Below are 7,297 nucleotides of genomic sequence, written 5' to 3'. Positions count from 1 at the left end.
TTGTATTGCATTGCACTGCATTTATCTTTTTAAAAAGTTATGCAAAAGGCTGGAAATTAATTAGCAATTTAGAAAATGTCCAGGAAAAGGCTGCATCATCATGGAAATGATACAGACAGAGGAGCAGGTGATGCCTTTAATCAACCATTATGAATATAAAGCAAGCAAACAAACAAAAACAGTGAGCTTTTGATAATAAGTCATCTTCTTGAAGGCTGTACATCAAGTGCTTGGTTCCAAACTTATGTGTTGTTTTTAATGTCCCAAATTCATATGGCTGATGGTGCAGAGGCCAGGTTAGCCTCTTAGATGGAAATAGCTGAAGCATGCATGTTAAGTTCAAGTTGCTCCTCAGCTAGCAGTTTGGAATTTATGGTCCATCTCCTAAAACAGAGGACAGTCACGGGCAATGACACCCCCAATATCAGTGGGGGCTTCTTCTCCCTTTCTGTTTTTTGAAACTCAAAGAGTTTCTTCTTAGCTGGGGGAGGGAAGACTACCCAGTGGCATGGTCTGCCTCTGATGTACATTTAATTTTCCCTAAATTGCGTGTTCCTGGTGGCTTAACTGAATTCCTAATCCCAACTCAGTTAGGGGCAGACCATGCTACTAGGTAGACTTCCCTCCCCCAGCTAAAAAGATTGCGGTGTCCCCTCCTGTTCTTATGTGCTTAACTGATAACAACAGCAAAGAAAGGAGATTGGGAATATGAAATGGTAATCAACAAGTCGATGGTCAGAGTCATGGAGAGGACTATCACATTTGTATCTTCTGAGTGGCATGTTCTTTCAAAGATGGTGGGATGCCCCTATTATATTGTCCCTTGATGCCTTTGAATTGTGGTGCTGGAGGAGGCTCTTGAGAGTCCCCTGGACTGCAAAGAGATCAAACCTATCCGTTCTGCAGGAAATCAACCCTGAACGCTCACTGGAAGGACAGATCCTGAAGCTGAGGCTCCAATACTTTGGCCATCTCATGGGAAGAGAAGTCTCCCTGGAAAAGACCCTGATGTTGAGAAAGTGTGAAGGCAAGAGGAGAAGGGGACGACAGAGGATGAGATGGTTGGACAGTGTCATTGAAGCGACCAACATGAATTTGACCCAACTCCGGGAGGCAGTAGAAGACAGGAGGGCCTGGCATGCTCTGGTCCATGGGGTCACGAAGAGTCGGACACGTCTAAATGACTAAACGACAACGATGAAGCTTGTCCTTGGGAAGTTACAGGAAAGAGCTGTAGGTGTTTGTCCGAAACAAACACACACACACACTCAGAGACAGATCAAGAGATAGATCTATTATCTCCGGGTATCTAAGCAGAGACCCTCATTTGACTTCCAGTTTCTCTTGATATCTGACCACAGTGAAACTATCAATTTATTAATTTTGTTTGCATTAATGATATTCAAAACCATTTGGAATTTGTTTGCTATCCACAGATTAATTGGGAAATCTCAGGCTGCAAAGTAGTTTGGCCCATATATTCTCACAGAAAAGAAGGAGCATGACATTCTCTATTTCACACTTAAGCAGATGTCATTTCACACTTTCCCAAATCAGTTCCTGCTATTTCATTGCTAAGCTCCTTCTTTTCCTGGTGGAGATTTCCTTTCTTCTGTGCAAGCCAAGCAGGATGCTGCAGAAGCACAGAGCTGCAAAATATCGTTCAAGTCCTCTGACAGATTATCCCATGCAATCCAGTCACAAAGCAGATGCAAAGCAGGGAAGCTGGAAGCAAGTAGCTTAAAATAACTCCAGTGAGTGAGCCAAGCCAAGTCAAGCCAAGCCACACATGTTCAGGAACGAGTTTTTCTTTCGTCTCACAAACCAATAGGAACGGAAGGGCTCAGTCTGTTCTGCTGTTTCTCCTCACCCCCCCCCCCACAACCCTGAGTTAGAGGGGAATCTTCCTGGAACAAGACAAGCCTGTTTTGCAACCTTTGTAAGGTAAGGAAATTAAAAACTCAAGGGTTGAAAAAGTTTTCGGAAGCCAGGTTGGTCACTAAGAGGATGGTTGATAAAGGAAGATGCCCCCCCCCTCAAAATATGGCCCGAACAACAGACACATCTGGTACCCTTAGACGACTCACATGAACCATAAGAATCATGGTTATATCGATTCTGCCATTACTTGAAGCATTTTATTAATTTCTTTTCACATGATGTACAGGCAAAATCAATTCATTTGGCTAACCAATTTTTTTTTCAACCTTGGGCTTTTAAAAATGACCAGTCCCTGAATCTCTTCAATCCACCTTGGTTTGGTATGTGTGACTGTTGCTGTTGATTTATGCTGTGTCCACTTGTGTTTTCGGTGGCAGTGCACGGCCACCATGCTTGTTCCCTTTAATTTTTTTTTAAATGCTAAGCGATGTATCAATATTCTCTCCCCCAAGAGTTTACTGCTGCATCATGTCCTCATAACATTTATCCCTTCTCAACATGGCGAAACACCCTACCGGTGTCCTTTGAGAAACAAAAGGCCCTAAAACTGAAGAACTGTCAAGAAAAAACTTGTATTATGAAATGTCTTCCAATATTGCCTTCTAAAGTTTTTCACACAAATTTAGCAATATATCACTTATGCATATTTATCAAAAAAGAAAGAAAAGATAGTCCTGTAAATATATATAAATCTGTAAATGAAATCAGAAACAATTCAAAAGGCCCATGTGATTAGGCCTTTTGATCTCGTTTTCCACCCAGCTATTCAAGCAGAGGCAGACCCTCCGTGAAGAGCACGGACGAAAATTGCACTATGTTACCAGGGCTGAAGCACTGAACCACACACCCCAAAGCCCATTTGCAATTAGTTTTAAACTCACCTTAAGAAGCTTATCTGGCAAATTACTGCCATGAATATCTGGGACATTCAGTTATAATTTTTTTTTGTGCTGTTCACAAGATATTAGTGCTTGCCTGAAGAATTGTGTTTTAATTCACCAAAGCTTGCATTGATTGTTTGATTTTTTTTTTTTTGTAGTGGTCTAACAAAAGTGTCACTTTTTCTTGCATTTGTTTTGTGAAAGTACCACATGGCTCCCTCCCTCTCTGTGTGTGTTTTGTCATAAATTTGTGTAGTTACAGATTTTCTTTTCCTCCCCAAATGACCATCATTTCTAATCTATGGCCCATCCTGTTTGTGAACTACCACTAGCAAGCAGTTTTTGTACTTCTTACTCAGCAATACCATTTCCCTGAAAATAAGACCTACCCTGAAAATAAGCCCTAGTGTGATTTTTCAGGATGCTCGTAATATAAGCCCTACCCCAAAAGTAAGCCCCAGTTAAATGAAACCCTGCCCTCCACCATGGTGCAACAACCGGAAGAAGGTGACATGACTGTATTTGAATAAATGTAGATGGTTGTACATGGAAAAAAATAAAACATCCCCTGAAAATAAGCCCTAATGCGTTTTTTTGAGCAAATATTAATATAAGACCCTGTCTTATTTTCAAGGAAACATGGTAAATCAAGCATTCAAATGATTTTTTCACTGCCTACTTATAGCTATGTTGCACTAGAAGTGCTACCTGGTATGCTTCTGTTTGTTTGATAAAGTTTTCACATTCAGCTGGCTGGTAGTCCAGCAGGTGGGTAAGGCTAAGCCGCCCCTCCAACCAAATATGGATGCTATTACGTCTGACCTTGTTTTCGGCTGTGCAACCTTCCAAATGCTTTTAATAAATGAAGGCGATGCCGTTTCCAAGCAGCTGTCTCTGGCTGAGTTGCTTGATAAGAACAATATCATACAAAACATTCTGCAGGACTCCTCCAAATGACATTTGGTGAAACCAAATCTCTGTAACATACCTGCTTTTATTAAAGTTGGCCAAGTTTTCGTCACAACACATTTTTGAATCGAGACAGATTTAGAAACTGGAACGGGCACAAATGCCAAATGCTCATTTTCTAATTTTGAGGTAATTGCAGTCAATGACATTTTCTTTGAATGCATCTGAAGTAATGTAGGTCTGTTTTTATGTTCATGGGGCTAGAATCCAGAGCTTCATACATAAAGAAATCTCCTATTATCATCTCTGAAATATAGGGTACAAATGGAAAACACTCCTGAATATGGTAAAAGTATTTTTTTTTGAAATATAAAGAAAGAAGGGTATCTCTCTCTGTGTTAAAATTAATATGATGACTGCCAACCTGCAGTATGAACCGAGAGCATCAACCTCTCTGTTCCTCTGCACAACATCTATTATCTCTATGACATCCTGCTTTGGGGTGGGCATCTCCAGTGTTGGGGGGCACAATGGCATCCTTTCAACCCACCGGAGGTTACCACAACTGTGCCAGTTAACTGGCATTTTGTGGCAGAGAGATCAAAGGAAAACAGTTGAAGATCTATTCTTCCATGTTTGAATGCAATCCCAGTTCACCAAGTCAAGATGTTTTAGTATAGTAAGATTCTACAGAGGCTCTTGTAAATGTTTTGGCAGATTGTAAGAGTAGCGGATGAAAAAATTCTTTGTCACTTCAGCATTCTCTTCATAGTTGTTGTGCTTGGTTGAAACAATACTATTGCAAACACTTGTCAAATAGTGCCTCAATGAAAGGGTTTTAAATAAACTAAAACCAAAACGAACCAACTGAGCAGAGTTTGCTTTTTTAAAAAAAATAAAGGTTAACACCTCATTCATCTTTTTTTCCTTAGTTCTTTCTTGGGTTCACTTTAACTGTATCTTTCATTTTCATTTAAAAATCAACAACAACCTTTGCTCTAAGAAGACAAACGGTTAAGATTTCTGGGCTGAATTCTGGTTCTAAACTACAAAGCTATAAATGACTTGGACACAAATTACCTCAAGGACCCCATCTGCCTTTATGAGCCTGCCTGGGTCTTAAGATCATCAGGAGAGGCCTTCACTGAGCGGGGACATGAGAGAGGGCCTTTTTTTGTCGCTACTCCCAGACTTTGGAACTCTCCTCCACAAAAGGCAAGGCTGGTCCCACCTCTGCTATCCAGGTGAAGACCTTTCTCTTCAGGCACGCTTCCCCTCAGTGACTGGTTGCCTGAGCAGGGCTTTAATGGATTGTTGTCCCTGACTACTTTGAATGTGTTTTGGTGTGGCTTATGTTTCTTGCATAGTATTCTTTTTTAAAAAAAATATTTTTATCAGTATTATATAAAATTACAACATAAGTAACACATATATTCCCCACAATGTGCTATATTGCCCTCCACCCTCAGGATTATATAACAATACATTTACTACATGTACCTATAATTGTTTTCAGAATTTTGTTTCTTGTTTTAACTTGTGCATCCTGTCTCCTTCCAAAATTGTATTGATTCTTCTGGTGAGGTATATCCTTTATGTTTTCTATACTAATTTTTTATCCTTTTTATTATTGTGTATTCAAAGTTGCTAGCTTTAAATAATATAATATCAGCTGTGGGTCCTGATGCCAATTTTTAGACTATATATTTTAATTGCATTTTAATTGTTTTGTCTTTTTATTGTATTTTTTAAATGTTGTAAGCTGCCCAGAGACCTTTGGGTAGTGTGGATGGCATTTTTTTCCTGTCAGTTTTCTTCTTTGTCCAGCTTTCATGATCAGAAATGCAAGATTGTGAATGATATTGGCCCCAGTTTCCAGTGACATATCTTTACACTTGATGATCTTTCCTAGTATTTCCTTCATTGCTGCCCTTCTGAATCTTAGTCATATTCTGATTTCTTGGTTCAGTCTCCATGTAGATTTTTTTAAATTAAACCAAGATACAGAAAATCTGTAACCATTCCCATTTCTTCCTAATAATATTAAAGTTAGGTAGTTCTTCAGTACTCATGAGTTTTGTCTTCTTAATGTTCACCCACAGTTCCACTTTTGTATGTTCTTCTTTCACCATCATCAAAGGTAATTTCAAATCAAAGAATATCTGATTTGTGTGCATAGGAACCAGCCAAGATCCTAAGTTTTCCCTTGTAATATTTTATCAGGCCTGAACCACTTTAAACCAAATCAAAAAAACAAAGTGTGCTGCTTATATGCTGCCCTGAGGTACTTAAAACACTCTTTGGGCAATTGGCAATTTAAATTATGCAGGCTACACATTGCCCCCACCCCACCCCCAGTGAGCTGAATACTTAATTTACCAGCCTCAGAAGGATGGAAGACTGAGTCAACCTTGAGCCAGCTATTGGCTCAACCTTGAACCAATTGAGATCAAACTCAGGTCATGAGCAGAGGCTTGACTGAAGTACTGCAGTTTAACCATTGCACTGCAACACTTTAGAAGGAAATCAGATGGCCAGATTCTGTCATATTTCTGAATGCTTCTCATTTTATCAAACCAAATGGAAGGAAGGAAGGAAGGAAGGAAGGAAGGAAGGAAGGAAGGAAGGAAGGAAGGAAGGAAGGAAGGAAGGAAGGAAGGAAGGAAGGAAGGACAAATCCATTGTTCTACCTGTAGTAAATTGGCATTTTAGAGATAACATTTAGTATAGACTTCCCTGATATTCTAATTTACTACATGCAAGGATTCTTTTGTGTAAAGGAACATTCAGCAAGATGGTTGCCTATACACAGTGATGTGCCACAGCACAGAGTCTGATACTTTATTAATCTAAGTACCCCTGATAGTTTTTAAGGAGCAGAATTTTGAGGCCAAAAGGTGTGGCTTCCCAGCAGCTTGGGTCATTTAAAACAACAATGTTTTTTTAAAAAACACAGCAACACCCGAACACTGAGGTTTCCTTATTTTAAAGGTTGAGTTTTGTTCTATTTATATTACTCCAGCTGTATCATTCCCAATATGTATAAGTGTGCTTGAAAAAGCCCAAAATGGAAAGAAAAGGAGAGGGCAGGTCTACTGTGAAATCACCCTGCAGACCCACATTTGTCTGGTCAAGTAAAGATTTATTCAACAACAACAAAAACTTTGGTTTTGGAGGCTATTACAGCAGCCTTCTCTGGACGGGATGTGAAAATGTGCAGCTGCTTGTTTCGAACAGGGCAGACACCCAGCTAGTGGCCGCCGCCGCCGCTGTTCCTTAAAATCACATCATCCAGAAATATTGTGTTAACATCAGACTCAAAGAATAACACGAAGGATTTTCCAGCATTTTCCTAGACTCCTTGCCAGATAGGCGTCCTCCTCTTCATTATGTGGTCACCTTTTAGGGCTAGAAATAAATAAATAGGTAAACGGCATGAGGTAGTCCTGCTACAATTTAGCAAAAGAGAGAGACAAAGGGCAGACAAGGAAATCAGGAGGATGGCTGCAACAAGGCTGATGTGGCCAAAATAGAGGGGAAAGGAAGACGGTTTCCTGAGTCTGGCC

The 7,297-nt window shown here is 39.9% G+C and overlaps 1 non-coding gene across 1 annotated transcript; it reads left to right on the top strand.

The window, feature by feature from the left end:
- Positions 1-6,134: 6,134 nt before the first annotated feature.
- LOC140705273 (small nucleolar RNA SNORA16B/SNORA16A family) lies at positions 6,135-6,260 on the top strand. Its single transcript, XR_012084701.1, has one exon. It is a non-coding gene; the product is annotated as a small nucleolar RNA SNORA16B/SNORA16A family (small nucleolar RNA).
- The last annotated feature ends 1,037 nt before the right edge of the window (positions 6,261-7,297 follow it).

Source organism: Pogona vitticeps, chromosome 2 (assembly GCF_051106095.1).
Source record: "Pogona vitticeps strain Pit_001003342236 chromosome 2, PviZW2.1, whole genome shotgun sequence".
Lineage (NCBI taxonomy): Eukaryota > Metazoa > Chordata > Lepidosauria > Squamata > Agamidae > Pogona > Pogona vitticeps.
Note: the sequence above shows the minus strand (reverse complement) of the source record. Positions and strands in the feature narration are given on the sequence as shown.